The sequence below is a fragment of the Bos javanicus genome, chromosome X (genome assembly GCF_032452875.1).
Source record: "Bos javanicus breed banteng chromosome X, ARS-OSU_banteng_1.0, whole genome shotgun sequence".
Lineage (NCBI taxonomy): Eukaryota > Metazoa > Chordata > Mammalia > Artiodactyla > Bovidae > Bos > Bos javanicus.
Genome location: NC_083897.1, coordinates 137,760,163 through 137,774,812, shown reverse-complemented (window position 1 = coordinate 137,774,812; position 14,650 = coordinate 137,760,163). Strand labels below are relative to the sequence as shown.

Genomic DNA, 14,650 nt, shown 5'->3' with positions numbered 1-14,650 from the left:
GCCTCTAACACTTTCTGAGAGCAGGTTGAAGGAAATAACCACTACTGAATGCCTCTGTGTATCCATGTATGTGAGCAAGAATCGGTAGAGCTACAACAAAGGCAACTCTGTACATCAGCTTCTTTAAACAGCAAATATGAACTACAATAAAACTGAGAAGGAAGGAGACTCAAGCTTCCATGGGCTTCCTCTAGCTCATTCTGCTCTCATTTTCAAGCGGAAATGTCACATGCCTCTAAAGACGCAGTTACCGTAGTAACAAGGAGAAGACAATGGTACCCCACTCCAGTACTCTTGCCTGGAAAATTCCATGGATGGAGGAGCCTGGAAGGCTGCAGTCCATGGGGTCGCTGAGGATCAGACACGACTGAGCGACTTCACTTTCACACATTGGAGAAGGAAATGGCAACCCACTTCAGTGTTCTTGCGTGGAGAATCCCAGGGACGGGGAAGCCTGGTGAGCTGCCATCTATGGGATCACAGAGAGTCGGACACGACTGAAGTGACTTAGCAATAGCAATAGCAACCATAGTAACAGGAGGAGAACCCGAAGAAGTGCTGCCACCTGTTGGTCGCTCTCGGGAACAGCAACATTAAACCTTGGGCTGATGGACACTGAAGATTCACAAGGCGGGCAGGCTCTAAATGACACCTACCTTTATAAAATGGCCAGGGGTGGTACACTGAAATAAAAACAAGAACAAACCACACGATCAGGAAGGAAACTTCAACAGGTAAATGCAATTTAATGCTTAGAAAGAAGGCTCTGGAAATGTGACTCATTTACTTTCTTATCAGTGATACGAAATTTTAAACAGCAAGGTGATATCAATACTGAAACCAAAAAGGCCACTATCCAAAACTATACAGGCAAGAAGGAGGAGGGCAGTATTAGTAAACGGGACCCTTATATTCTACTGGTGGGAGGTAAGCAGTCAGAGCCTTTATGAGCATGACTGTCAAAGGGCCTGGGAATCAAAAATGAGACAGATGATGTCATATGTCAGTTCTATTCCTAGATTATTTGAGAAATCAACAGATCATGGAAAACATAGGCCTACACGCCCACCCCCACAAACATGCACTGCAGCAGCATTCACATCGCCTAAGAGATGAAAGGAAAGAGAATTGTTGAGTGCAGACAAAAAGAGAAAGAAATGAGACAGAGATACCCAATGAAATATGACTCCAACATTATGAAAATACAAAAAAAAAAAAAAATGCCATTTTTTCCTAAATGAAATTTAGAGCAAAGCCCAGTAAGCAAAGAAGTGTGGATTAAAGAGATACCACATCATGTACCTTCCAGGGGGGATTTAAAAAAAACATCGATGGCGATGAATACCTAAACAAAAGTGAAATGTACTTACACTCCTGGTAGGAAAATTACGGTTAGCAAAGGGAGTCTGTGGGTGAGAGGCCAAAAGGTGAAAGGTGGAATAAAGCTATCCCCACAAATACCTGTGCAATTCACAATCCAGAGGACCTCCTGTATCAAGAGGCATGTGCTCAACAGATTCGGGAACCATTGCTGTGACAGTAACAACAGCTGAATACCTCCAGTTATGTGTGGAACGGAAGGAGAAACCGTCTCCCTGCAAAAACTACAACAGTGTGCTACTGCTACTGCTAAGTCGCTTCAGTCGTGTCCGACTCTGTGCGACCCCATAGACGGCAGCCCACCAGGCTCCCCCATCCCTGGGATTCTCCAGGCAAGAACACTGGAGTGGGTTGCCATTTCCTTCTCCAATGCATCCATGCATGCTAAGTCACTTCAGTCGTGTCTGACTCTGTGTCCCCCATGGACAGCAGCCCACCAGGCTCCTCTGTCCATGGAATTCTCCAGGCAAGAATACTGGCGTGGGTTGCCATTTCCTTCTCCAATGAGAATATCTACTTGTCCTTTATTTTTGAAGGATAATATTCCTGAACATAGAAGCTAAGTTCAGTAGTTTTTTGAAACAAAACTTTTTATTTATTGACATGTTGTTCATGTAGCATGAATTTACCAGTTCAAGTGTATAATTCATTGATTTGTAAATTCTTCATAGGTTGCATAACCATAACCACTACCTCAATCTAGAATGTTTTCATCACCTCAAAGGGAAATACTGTCCAGTTGTCAGACATTTTCCATTTCCCCCTTCATCTGGGTCCTGGCATCTCCTCCTCTATTTTCCGTCTTTAGAGAATTACCTAATCTGGAACATATTCATTCATATGAATGGAATAATGCAATATGTAGCCATTTGTGCCTGGCTTCTTTTAATTAACATAATCATTTCAGAGCTATAGCATGTATCAGAACTCCATTCATTTGATGGCCAAATAATATTGCCTTGCATGTTTTATTTATTCGATCACCAGCTGATGGACATTTCAGTCATTTCAACTGTTTTTACTTTTTAAAATTTATTTCTGAATGTGGACTAGAAATTAGATGACATTTAAAAATCACTGTTAACTTTGTCAGTGTGATAGCAGTAAGAAAATACTTGTGTGCTTTTAAGATATGTAGACAGAAGTTTGTAAAATCATATAAGGTCTGGAATTTGCTTTAAAATAGCTCAAAAATAAAGAGAAAAATGGACTTATAAAAATAAATAAAACTATTTTTAATTTAATAATTTTAAATGTTTTAATTTAATGGCTTTTAAATAAAATGTAAATACATTTTTAATATAATGGCTTTACAGAATTTTCTTATATTCTTTCAAACCTCAACATGAATTAGCCATCTTGAGAGTCCCTCGGACTGCAAGGACATCCAACCAGTCCATTCTGAAGGAGATCAGCCCTGGGATTTCTTTGGAAGGAATGATGCTAAAGCTGAAACTCCAGTCCTTTGGCCACCTCATGCGAAGAGTTGACTCATTGGAAAAGACTCTGATGCTGGGAGGGATTGGGGGCAGGAGGAGAAGGGGACGACAGAGGATGAGATGGCTGGATGGCATCACTGACTCGATGGACCGTGAGTCTGAGTGAACTCCGGGATTTGGTGATGGACAGGGAGGCCTGGCGTGCTGCGATTCATGGGGTCGAAAAGAGTCGGACACGACTGAGTGACTGATCTGATCTGATCTGATCTGATACATGTATCCCCTCCCACTTGAACTTTCCATGCATCTCCCTGCCCATCCCACCCCTCTAGGTGGATAGAGAACCCCTGTTTGAGTTTCCTGAGACATTCCGCAAATTCCTATTGGCTCTCTATTTTACATATGGTAATGTAAGTTTCCATTTTACTCTCTCCATACATCTCACCTTCTCCTTTGCTCTCCCCATGTCCATTATTCTGTTCTCTATGTCTATTTCTCATTTGCAGCCCTGTAAATAAATTCTTCAGTACAATCTTTCTGGATTCCGCATATATGCGTTAGTATACAATATTCATCTTTTGCTTTCTGACTTCCTTCACTCTGTATAATAGGTTCTAGATACATCCACCTCAGTCAGTTCAGTTCAGTCACTCAGTCGTGTCCGACTCTTTGAGACCCAATGGACCACAGCACACCAGGCCTCCCTGTCCATCACCAACTCCCGGAGATTACCCAAATTCATGTCCATCGAGTTGGTGATGGCATCCATCCATCTCATCCTCTGTTGTCCCCTTCTCCCGCCCTCAATCTTTCCCAGCATCAGGGTCTTTTCCAATGAGTCAGCTCTTCGCATCAGGTGCCCAAAGGATTGGAGTTTCAGCTTCAACATCAGTCCCTCCAATGAACACCCAAGACTGATTTGCTTTAGGATGGACTGGTTGGATCTCCTTGCAGTCCAAGGGACTCTCAAGAGTCTTCTCCAACACCACAGTTCACAAGCATCAATTTTTTGGCGCTCAGGCTTCTTTATAGTCCAACTCTCACACCCATGTTCTACCTATTGTAAACAGTGCTGCAATGAACAGTGCTGCAATGAACAATGAGATACATGTGTCTTTTTCAAGTTTGGTTTCCTCAGGGTATATGCCTAGGAGTGGGATTGCTGGGTCATATGGTGATTTTATTACTAGTTTTCTAAGGAATCTCCATAACGTCTTCCATAGTGGCTGTATCAATTTACATTGCCACCGACAGTGCGAGAGGGTTCCCTTTACTTCACATCCTCTCCAGCATTTATTGTTTGTAGATTTTTTGATGATGAGCATTCTGCTTTGTGTGATGTGATATCTCATTGTAGTTTTGATTTGCATTTCTCAAATAATAAGTGATCTTGAGCATCTTTTCATGTATTTGTTAGCCATATGTATGTCTTCTTTGGAGAAATGTCTGTTTATGTCTTTTTTCCACTTTTTCATTTTTCCACTTTTTGATTGGGTTGTTTCTTTTTCTGGTATTGAGTTGCATGAGCTACTCATATATTTTGGAAATTAATCCTTTGTTAGGTGTTTCATTTGCTATTATTTTCTCCCATTCTGAGGGTTGTCTTTTCACCTTGCTTATAGTTTCCCTTTCTTTGAAACAGGTTTTAAGTTTAATCAGGTTCAATTTGTTTAATTTTGTTTTTATTTCCATTACTCTAGAAGGAGGGCCATAAGGGATCTTGCTTTGATTTATATCATCGACTGTTCTGTCTATGTTTTCTTCTAAGAGTTTTATAGTTTCTGGTCTTACATTTAGATCCTTAACCCATTTTGAGTTGATCTTTGTGTATGGTATTAGGAAGTGTTCTAATTACATCCTTTTACATGTAGCTGTCCAGTTTTCCTGGCACCACTCATTGAAGAGGCTGTCTTTGCCCCATTGTATATTCTTGCCCTCTTAGGAAAGCTATGGTACATATACACAATGGAGTATTACTCAGCCATTAAAAAGAATACATTTGAATCAGTTCTAATGAGGTGGATGAAACTGGAGCCTATTATACAGAGTGAAGTAAGCCAGAAAGAAAAACACCAATACAGTATACTGATGCATATATATGGAATTTAGAAAGATGGTAACAATAACCCTGTGTACGAGACAGCAAAAGAGACACTGATGTATAGAACAGTCTTATGGACTCTGTGGGAGAGGGAGAGGGTGGGAAGATTTGGGAGAATGGCATTGAAACATGTAAAATATCATGTATGAAACGAGTTGCCAGTCCAGGTTCGATGCACGATACTGGATGCTTGGGGCTAGTGCACTGGGATGACCCAGAGGGATGGTATGGGGAGGGAGGAGGGTTCAGGATGGGGAACAGATGTATACCTGTGGAGGATTCATTTTGATATTTGGCAAAACTAATACAATTATGTAAAGTTTAAAAATAAAATAAAATTTAAAAAAAATAAGGTACCCATGGGTGCATGGATTTATTTCTGGGCTTTCTATCTTGTTCCATTGGTCTATTTTTCTGTTTTCTGTGCCAGTAACATACTTTCTTGATGACTGTAGCTTCTGTAGTATAATCTGAAGCCAGTAAGGTTGATTCCTCCACCTCTACACCTCTTTCTTAGGACTTCTTTGGCTTTTCAGGGTCATTTGTGTTTCCATATGAATTGTGAAATGTTTTGTTCTCAGTTCAGTTCAGTTCAGTCGCTCAGTTGTGTCCGACTCTTTGCAACCCCATGAACCACAGCACGCCAGGCCTCCCTGTCCATCACCAACTCCCAAAGTTTACTCAAACTCGTGTCCATTGAGTCAGTGATGCTATCCAACCATCTCATCCTCTTTCGTCCCCTTCACCTCCTGCCCTCAATCTTTCCCAGCATCAGGATCTTTTCCAGTGAGTCAGTTCTTTGCATCAGGTGGCCAAAGGATTGGAGTTTCAGCTTCAACATCAGTCCTACCAATGAACACTCAGGACTGATCTCCTTTAGGATGGACTGGTTGATTCTCCATGCAGTCCAAGGGACCCTCAAGAGTCTTCTCCAACACCACAGTTCAAAAGCATCCATTCTTCAGTGCTCAGCTTTATTTATAGTCCAACTCTCACATCCATACATGACTACTGGAAAAACCATAGCCTTGACTAGATGGACCTTTGTTGACAAAGTAATGTCTCTGCTTTTGAATATGCTGTCTAAATTGGTCATAACTTTCCTTCCAAGGAGTAAGCATCTTTTAATTTCATGACTTCAATCACCATCTGCAGTGATTTTGGAGCCCAGAAAAACAAAGTCAGCCACTGTTTCCACTGTTTCCCCGTCTATTTGCCATAAGGTGATGGGACTGGATGCCATGATCTTAGTTTTCTGAATGTTGAGCTTTAAGTCAACTTTTTCCACTCTCCTCTTTCACCTTCATCAAGAGGCTCTTTTGTTCTTCTTCACTTTCTGCCATAAGGGTGGTGTCATCTGCATATCTGAGGTTATTGATATTTCTCCTGGCAATATTGATTTTAGCTTGTGCTTCATCCAGCCCAGCGTTTCTCATGATGTAGTCTGCATAGAAGTTAAGTAAGCAGGGTGACAATATACAGCCTTGACATACTCCTTTTCCTATTTGGAACCAGTCTGTTGTTCCATGTCCATTCTAACTGTTGCTTCCTGACCTGCATACAGGTTTCTCAAGAGGCAGGTCAGGTGGTCTGGTATTCCCATCTCTTTCTGGATTTTCCACAGTTTATTGTGATCCACACAGTCAAAGGCTTTGGCATAGTCAATAAAGCAGAAATAGATGTATTTCTGAAACTCTCTTGCTTTTTCTATGATTCAGCAGATGTTGGCAATTTGATCTCTGGTTCCTCTGCCTTCTCTAAAATCAGCTTGAACATCTGGAACTTCACGGTTCACATATTACTGAAGCCTGGCTCTGAGAATTTTGAGCATTACTTTACTAGCGTGTGAGATGAGTGAAATTCTGTGATAGTTTGAGCACTCTTTGGTATTGCCTTTCTTTGGGACTGGAATGAAAACTGACCTTTACCAGTCTTGTGGCCACTGCTGAGTTCTCCACATTTGCTGGCACAATGAGTGCAGCACTTTCACAGCATCATCTTTCAGGATTTGAAATAGCTCAACTGGAATTCCGTCACCTCCACTGGCGTTGTTTGTAGCGATGCTTCCTAAGGCCAACTTGACTTCACATTCCAGGATGTCTGGCTTTAGGTGAGTGATCACACCATCATGATTATCTGGGTCATGAAGATCTTTTTTGACTGTTCTTCTGCGTATCCTTGCCACCTCTTCTTAATATCTTCTTCTGTTAGGTCCATACCGTTTTTGTCCTTTATTGAGCCCATCTTTGCATGAAATGTCCCCTTGGTATCTCTAATTTTCTTGAAGAGATCTCTAGTCTTTCCCATTCTGTTGTTTTCCTCTATTTCTATGCATTGATTGCTGAGGAAAGCTTTCTTATCTCTCCGTGCTATTCTTTGGAACCCTGCATTCAAATGGGTTTATCTTTCCTTTTCTCCTTTGCTTTTCACTTCTCTTCTTTTCACAGCTATGTGTAAGGCCTTCTCAGACAGCCATTTTGCTCTTTTGCATTTCTTTTTCTTGGGGATGGTCTTGATTCCTGTCTCCTGTACAATGTCACGAAGCTCCGTCCATAGTTTTGTTCTAGTGCTGTGAAAAATGCCATTGGTAACTTGATAGGGGTCGCAGTGAATCTGCAGATTGCATCTGGTAGTATAGTCATTTTCACAATATTGATTCTTCCTACTCAGGAACATGGACTATTTCTCCATCTGTTTGTGTCATCTTTTATTTCTTTCATCGCTGTCTTATAGTTTTCTGTATACACTTCTTTTGTCTTCTTAGGTAAGTTTTTCCTAGATATTTATTCTTTTTGTTCCAATGGTGAATGGAATTCATTCCTTAATTTCTCTTTCTGATTTTTCATTGTTAATATATAGGAATGCAAGTGATTTATGTGTATTGATTTTGTATCCTGCGACTGTGCTAAATTCATTGATTAGCTGTAGTAACTCTCTGATAGTATCTTTAGCACTTTGTATGTAAAGTGTCATGTCATCCACAAACAGTGAGAGCTTTACTTCTTCTTTTCCTATCTGGTACTGATTTCTTTTTCTTCTCTGATTGCTGTATCTAGGACTTCCAAAACTAGGTTGAATAATAGTGGTAAAAGTGGACACCCTTGTCTTGTATCCGATCTTAGGGGGAATGCTTTCAGTGTTTCATCATTAAGGATAATGTTCGCTGTGGGCTTATCCTATGTGGCCTTTACTATGTGGAGGTAGCTTCCTTCTATGCCCATTTTTTGAAGAGTTTTCATCATAAATGGGTGCTGAATTCTGTCAAAGGCTTTTTCTGCATCTACTGAGATGATCATATGGTTTTTATCTTTCCATTGGTTAATATGGTGTACCACATTGATTGATTTGCATATATTGAAGAATCCTTGCATCCCTGGAATAAACCCAACTTGATTATGGTGTATGACCTTTTTCATGTGTTTTTGAATTCTGTTTGCTAAAGGTTTGTTGAGGATTTTTGCATCTATGTTCATCAGTGATACTGGCCTCTAGTTTTCTTTTTTGGTGTTGTCTTGGTCTGGTTTTGGTATCAGGGTGATGGTGGCCTCTTAGAATGAGTTTGGAAGTATTCCTTCCTCTGCAATTTTTTGAAGGAGTTTTAGAGGCTAGGCATTAGCTCATCTCTAAATGTTTGATAGAATTAACCTGTGAAGTTATCTGCTCCTGGGCTTTTGTCTTTTGGGAGATTTTTGATCACAGCTTTGATTTAGAGCTTGTAGTTGGATTGTTCGTAACTTCTATTTCTTCCTGGTTCAGTCTTGGAAGATTGAGCTTTTCTAAGAATCTGTCCATTTATTCCAGGTTATCCATTTTATTGCCATAGAGTTGTTCATAATAGTGTCTTATAATCCTATGTTTGCAACTTAGCATGCATGCATGCATTAGAGAAGGAAATGGCAAGCCACTCCAGTGTTCTTGCCAGGAGAATCCCAGGGACAGGGGGGCCTGGTGGGCTGCCGTCTATGGGGTCGCACAGAGTCGGGCACGACTGACGCGACTTAGCAGCAGCAGCAGCAGCAACAGCTGTTGTAACCTCTCCTTTTTCATTTCTAATTTTGTTGGTTTGATTCTTCTTTTTATCTTTATGACACTAGTTAAAGGTTTGACAATTTTGCTTTTCTTCTCAAAGAACCAGCTTTTAGTTTTATAAATCCTTACTCATTTCTTTTTCTTTTACTTCTCCTTGGATCTTTAAGATTTCTTTCCTTCTACTAATTCTGGAGTATTTTTTGTTGTTTTCCAGTTGTTTTAGGTGTAAAGTTAGGTTGTCTATTTGATGTTTTTCTTGTTTTCTGAGGTAGTATTGTATTACTATAAACTTCCCTCTTAGAAATGCTTTTGCTGCTTCCTATAGGTTTTGAGTTGTATTTTCATTGTCATTTGTTTCTAGAAAATTTTTTATTTCCCTTTTGATTTCTTCAGTAACCTGTTGATTTAGAAATGTGTTGTTTAATCTCCATGTGTTTGTGTTTCTTACACTTTTTTTCTTGTAATTGATATCTTAGTCTCATGGTGTTTTGGTTGGACAAGATGCCTGATATGATTTCAATTCTTAATTTTACTGAGGTTTGATTTGTGACCCAAGATGTGGTCTATCCTGGAGACTGTTCCATGTGCAATTGAGAAGAAGATGTATTCTTCTGCATTTGGATGGCATGTTCTGAAGATATCAATGAGATCCATCTCATCTAAGATATCATTTAAGACATGTTTCCTTATTAATTTTGTTTTGATGATCTGTCCATTGGTGTGAGTGGGGTGTGAAAGTCTTCTACGATGATTGTGTTACTGTCAATTTCTCTTTTTATGTATCTTAGTGTTTTTTTTAGGTATTCAGGTGTTCCTACGTTGGGTGAAGATATTTACAATTTTTATGTCTTCCTCTTAGATTGATACCTTGATCACTATGCAGTGTCCTTCTTTATCTCTTGTATTATTCTTATTTTTAAGGTATATATTGTCTTATATGAGGAGTGCAACTCCAGGTTTGTTTTTTCATCTTGTTCATCTCAATTTTTTGACTATTAGAAATAAGACTGCTATGAAAATTCAAGTTCAAGTCCTTGGGTAAACTTTTTTTTTTTTTTCATTCTTCTTGGTATAAACCTACGAGTGGGATTGTTGGGTCATGTGGTAACCCAATGTTTAACTTTTTAAGCAACTTCCAAAGTGGTTTCCACCGAGGCTGTCCTATTTTGTATTGCCATAAGCAATGCATGAAAGTTCAAACTTTTTCACATACTCATCCCATTTGTTCTTCTCTGTTCTTTCATTAGAGCCATCATTTTGGTGTCCTGTGTGTGCTTAGTTGTCCTCAGTATATATTTATTTGGTGAATTTCCTGTGAAAATCCTTTGTCCATTCTTTATTTGCATTGTTGCCTTTCATATATTTTGTCAGATTCTTATGTTTTTCATAAGCCCACAACTCATTCCCCTTTCCTCTAGAGCCAACCACCTCAATGAGAGACCTTGGGAACTAGATGGACAGGACATGATTACTCAGTGTTTCCTCCAAGAACATGGAAGCTTGTGGTAGCTATTCTTGGAAATGAATTCCACCATGGTCTTGACTGTGAGGTAAGCTCCAATGGAGGTGCCAGCAGGGAAACAAGATGAGAAAAAGAATTTGTGAGGGCACGTGTTGAGAAGACCTTCGCACATGAGACTTATGCACATCTGAGCAAGCTCCACCCCTTCCTGGGGATACTAATCAGTCACAGGTGGTCATTTCCTTCTTGGGATCACCCAGCACAACCTGAAGCATGCATTTACCTGCCTCATCCCCAAACTGTTAAAAAGCAAGCCTCGGTAGTACACCAAGTGAGGTGACCATGAGTCCTAGATGTGAAACCAGACAGCTCCAAGTGGACCAAGGGCAAGTGTATTCAGTGCAGTCTCACAGAATGAAAACAGGGGTTTCAGACTGGAAACTAGAAAACTGAGGAGACCTACGTGAACACTGAAAAAAGGAGGTGGGATGGAAAAGGTTTCTGGTAGGTGGCCCAGAATTAAATGGTCTTCAATTTGCTTTAAGGCCACCTTGTAGGAGGAAAGTGGATAATTCACATTTCCACAAAAACTTCAACATAGGCTAATTATCATGGAGGGATTTTAGGCAAGATATTAAAAATTACATAATAGTAAAAGATGAGAGATAACAGAATGAAAGTCTGAATAGTGTGGCTGTGAGGTAAGGTTTGGAGGAGACACACTCTCCCTGCCAAGTGACCCGTCAGAGTTGATGTAGAGAGATGACGATGGCAGGTGAGTGTAGGCTTTAAAGGGACATTACAAATGCCTTATTTCTCCCACTAAATCATCTGAATTGCTCCCCATCCTCCGCTAGAGGTGTCAGGCTGGGGCTTTGTGATGTCAAGGCTCACCCAGGGCCACCATTGGCTGGGGAAGAGATTTGCTGACCTCATAAAGCATGAAGGTGTGTCTCCCTGGGGAGGGGTATATATAGCGGTGCTCAGGGGCTCTGGAGCAGACCACTGGGAGGCCTTAAAATGACTAAGGTGACTGGGAAGCCACAAGGCTCCAGAGTAGTTAGGAAACACCTGCCTCCTGTTACCTGGGACAAAAGGATGAAGACCTCCTCTCAATTGAGGTCCAAAAAACATGTCAAGGTGAGCTGAGCCCACCCAAACTCCTCTTGCCCATTGACCCCACCCCATAAGACCCCCTCCTCTGTCCTTGCCTGGCACATAACCCTTCTCTGCCCACACCCCTTCTCCTGAAGCTGTCGTTCCTGTCCACCTTCACCCTCTTCCCCAAACCAATGCCATTCTCTACCCCTCTCTTGTTTTCTACAGGTAGCCAGGGTAAGTGTGAGAGTGAATAATCACCTTCAGGCAAAGCTGACCAAGAAAACTTCTCAGAAACCGCCCACCACAAGGAAACAAGCAAATCAGAGGCTCAAAGCTCTGTAGCCAGTGTTCCAAGGTGAATGAAGAGCTGAATCAGAATGGACCAGAGGGGGTCCCAGAGAGTGTGGAGACGCCTGTCATTCCAGCAGGACCGGTGGGCAGCCAGTGACTTCAGAGCGTGGCTTGAGACCTCAGAAATCTTTGGGGGTCTTGCCGCTGAGTACTGGCCAACAGTACAGACGTTGACTATTATACCAACTCCATACATTAAGAATGAAAATAAAATCAACCTGATGTGAAAGTATGTTTGTCTCTGAGTTCTCTGAGAGTGGGAGGTAGAGAGGGCAGGACAGGGATAAATGTGTGAAGAGGGAGGGAGATGGGTCCTGTGGGGTTGGAGATGGGACCAGAAGGTCCAGTTTGCCAGAACATGGTGGGGGGAAAAACTGGTTCCAGACTCAGCTTCAAAGATATACTTCCCTTGGGAGAAGAGGAAGAGGACTTGGTGTTTCTCTGTGTGAGTCCAGAGATGGAAACTTAGCTGGGGATCCATGTCATGTGTGCGGTGGCAGTGCCATTTGCTTAAAAGGCATAGAAAGAAGTTGCCCCATAAAAAGAATGGAATATTGACATTTGCAACAACATGGAAGATATACTATTAAGTAAAATAACTCATACAGAGATAGACAAATACTGTATGATATCACTTATAGAATCTAAAAACACCACAAAGTAGAGAATATAACAAAAATGGAGGCTCACAGATATACAGAACAATCTACTGGTTACCAGTGGGGAGAGGAAGAGGGAGGGGCAATACAGAGGCGGGGGAGTGGGAGGCACACCGTGTTAGGTGTAAGATGAGCTCAAGGATGTATTGTACAACATGGCGAATAGAGCCAGTACTCTAATAACTATAAATGGAAAGCAAACTTTCAGAAATGTATAGTAAGAAGAAAAGGAAAGAAAGACGGGGGAGGAAGGAGGGAAGAAAAGGAAGCAAATTAATGGTGTTTTTGGAGGTCACAAAGCCAACATTGATTAGGCCCTTTTTAGCAAAGGAATTTAGTTTATTTTTTTATTTATTTTAATTGGAGGCTAATTACTTTACAATGCTGTAGTGGTTTTTGCCATACTTGACATGAATCCACCACGGGTGTACATGTGTTCCCCATCCTGACCCCCCCTCCCACCTCCCTCCCCATTCCATCCCTCTAGGTCATCCCAGTGCACTAGCCCTGAGCACTCTGTCCCATGCATTGAACATGGACTGGCAATCTGTTTCACATATGATAATCACATATGATATCATATATGATAATATACATATTTAAATGCTATTCTCTCAGATCATCCCACCCTCGCCTTCTCCCACAGAGTCCAAAAGACTGATCTGTACATCTGTGTCTCTTTTGTATCTCACATACAGGGTTATCGTTACCATCTTTCTAAATTCCATATATATGCATTAGTATACTGTATTGGTGTTTTTCTTTCTGACTTACTTCACTCTGTATAATAGGCTCCAGTTTCATCCACCTCATTAGAACTGATTCAAATGCATTCTTTTTAATGGCTGGGTAATATTCCACTGTGTATATGTACCACAGCTTTCTTATCCATTCGTCTGCTGATGGACATCTAGGTTGCTTCCGTGTCCTGCCTATTGTAAACAGTGCTGTGATGAACATAGGGGTACACGTGTCTCTTTCAGTTCTGGTTTCCTCAGTGTGTATGCCCAGCATTGGGATTGCTGGGTCGTATGGCAATTCTATTTCCAGGTTTTTAAGGAATCTCCACACTGTTCTCCATAGTGGCTGTACTAGTTTGCATTCCCACCAACAGTGTAAGAGGGTTCCCTTTTCTCCACACCCTCTCCAGCATTTATTGTTTGTAGACTTTTGGATAGCAGCCACGCTGACCAGCGTGAGATGGTACCTCATTGTGGTTTTGATTTGCATTTCTCTGATAATGAGTGACATTGAGCATCTTTTCTTTTGATTGGGTAGTTTACCTTTCTGGTGTTGAGCTGCTTGTATATTTTTGAGATTCATTCTTTGTCAGTTGCTTCTTTTGCTATTATTTTCTCCAATTCTGATGGCTGTCTTTCACCTTCCTTATTGTTTCCTTCGTTGTGCAGAAGCTTTTAAGTCTAATTCAGTCCCATTGGTTTATTTTTGTTTTTATTTCCATGACTCTCGGAGGTGGGTCATAGAGGGTCCTGCTGTGATTTATGTAAGAGAATGTTCTGCCTGTATTTTCCTCTAGAAGTTTTATAGTTTCTGGTCTTTCATTTAGAGCTTTAACCCATCTTGGAGATGGAACCAGAAGGTCCAGTTAGCCAAAAAGTAGGGGGGAGAACTGGGTCCAGCCTGAGCTGCAAAGATACACTTCCCACGGGAGAAGAGGAAAAGGACTTTGTGTTTCTGCGTGTGAGTGCAGAGGTGGGAATGTAGCTAGGGAGCCGTGTCATGTGTGGGGTGTTAGTGCCATTTGCTAAAAAGGCATACAAGCTAGTTGCCCGTAGGGCACCTACTTCATAGTAATCTTTATTACACCTCAAGATATGCTGTCAACAACTAAAAACCTCAGAGCTCAATCTTGCTTTCTAGACGGTAGTCCTTAGGAGTAAAATAGTGGTGGTTTTCAGTATGAAAATTTCTCAGAAAACTAAAAATGTAACAACACATGACCTAGCAATGTCATTCTTGGATATGTATTTTAAAAAGACTCATAATGTTAATTAAAAACACACATATACCCCAATGTTCCTTGAGGTACACCATTCACCAAGACATGGAAGCAATGTAAATGTCCATTAGATGATAGACAGATGAATGGATAAAGATGTGGTATATA

General features: G+C 41.0%; 2 long non-coding RNA genes across 2 annotated transcripts in view; both read left to right on the top strand.

The window, feature by feature from the left end:
- Positions 1–14,650, top strand: part of LOC133242136 (uncharacterized) — a 98,525-nt gene that overhangs the window by 42,147 nt on the left and 41,728 nt on the right. The window lies entirely within an intron of this gene.
- LOC133242135 (uncharacterized) lies at positions 11,369–12,095 on the top strand. The gene is made up of 2 exons (XR_009734775.1): positions 11,369–11,551; positions 11,738–12,095. It is a non-coding gene; the product is annotated as an uncharacterized LOC133242135 (long non-coding RNA).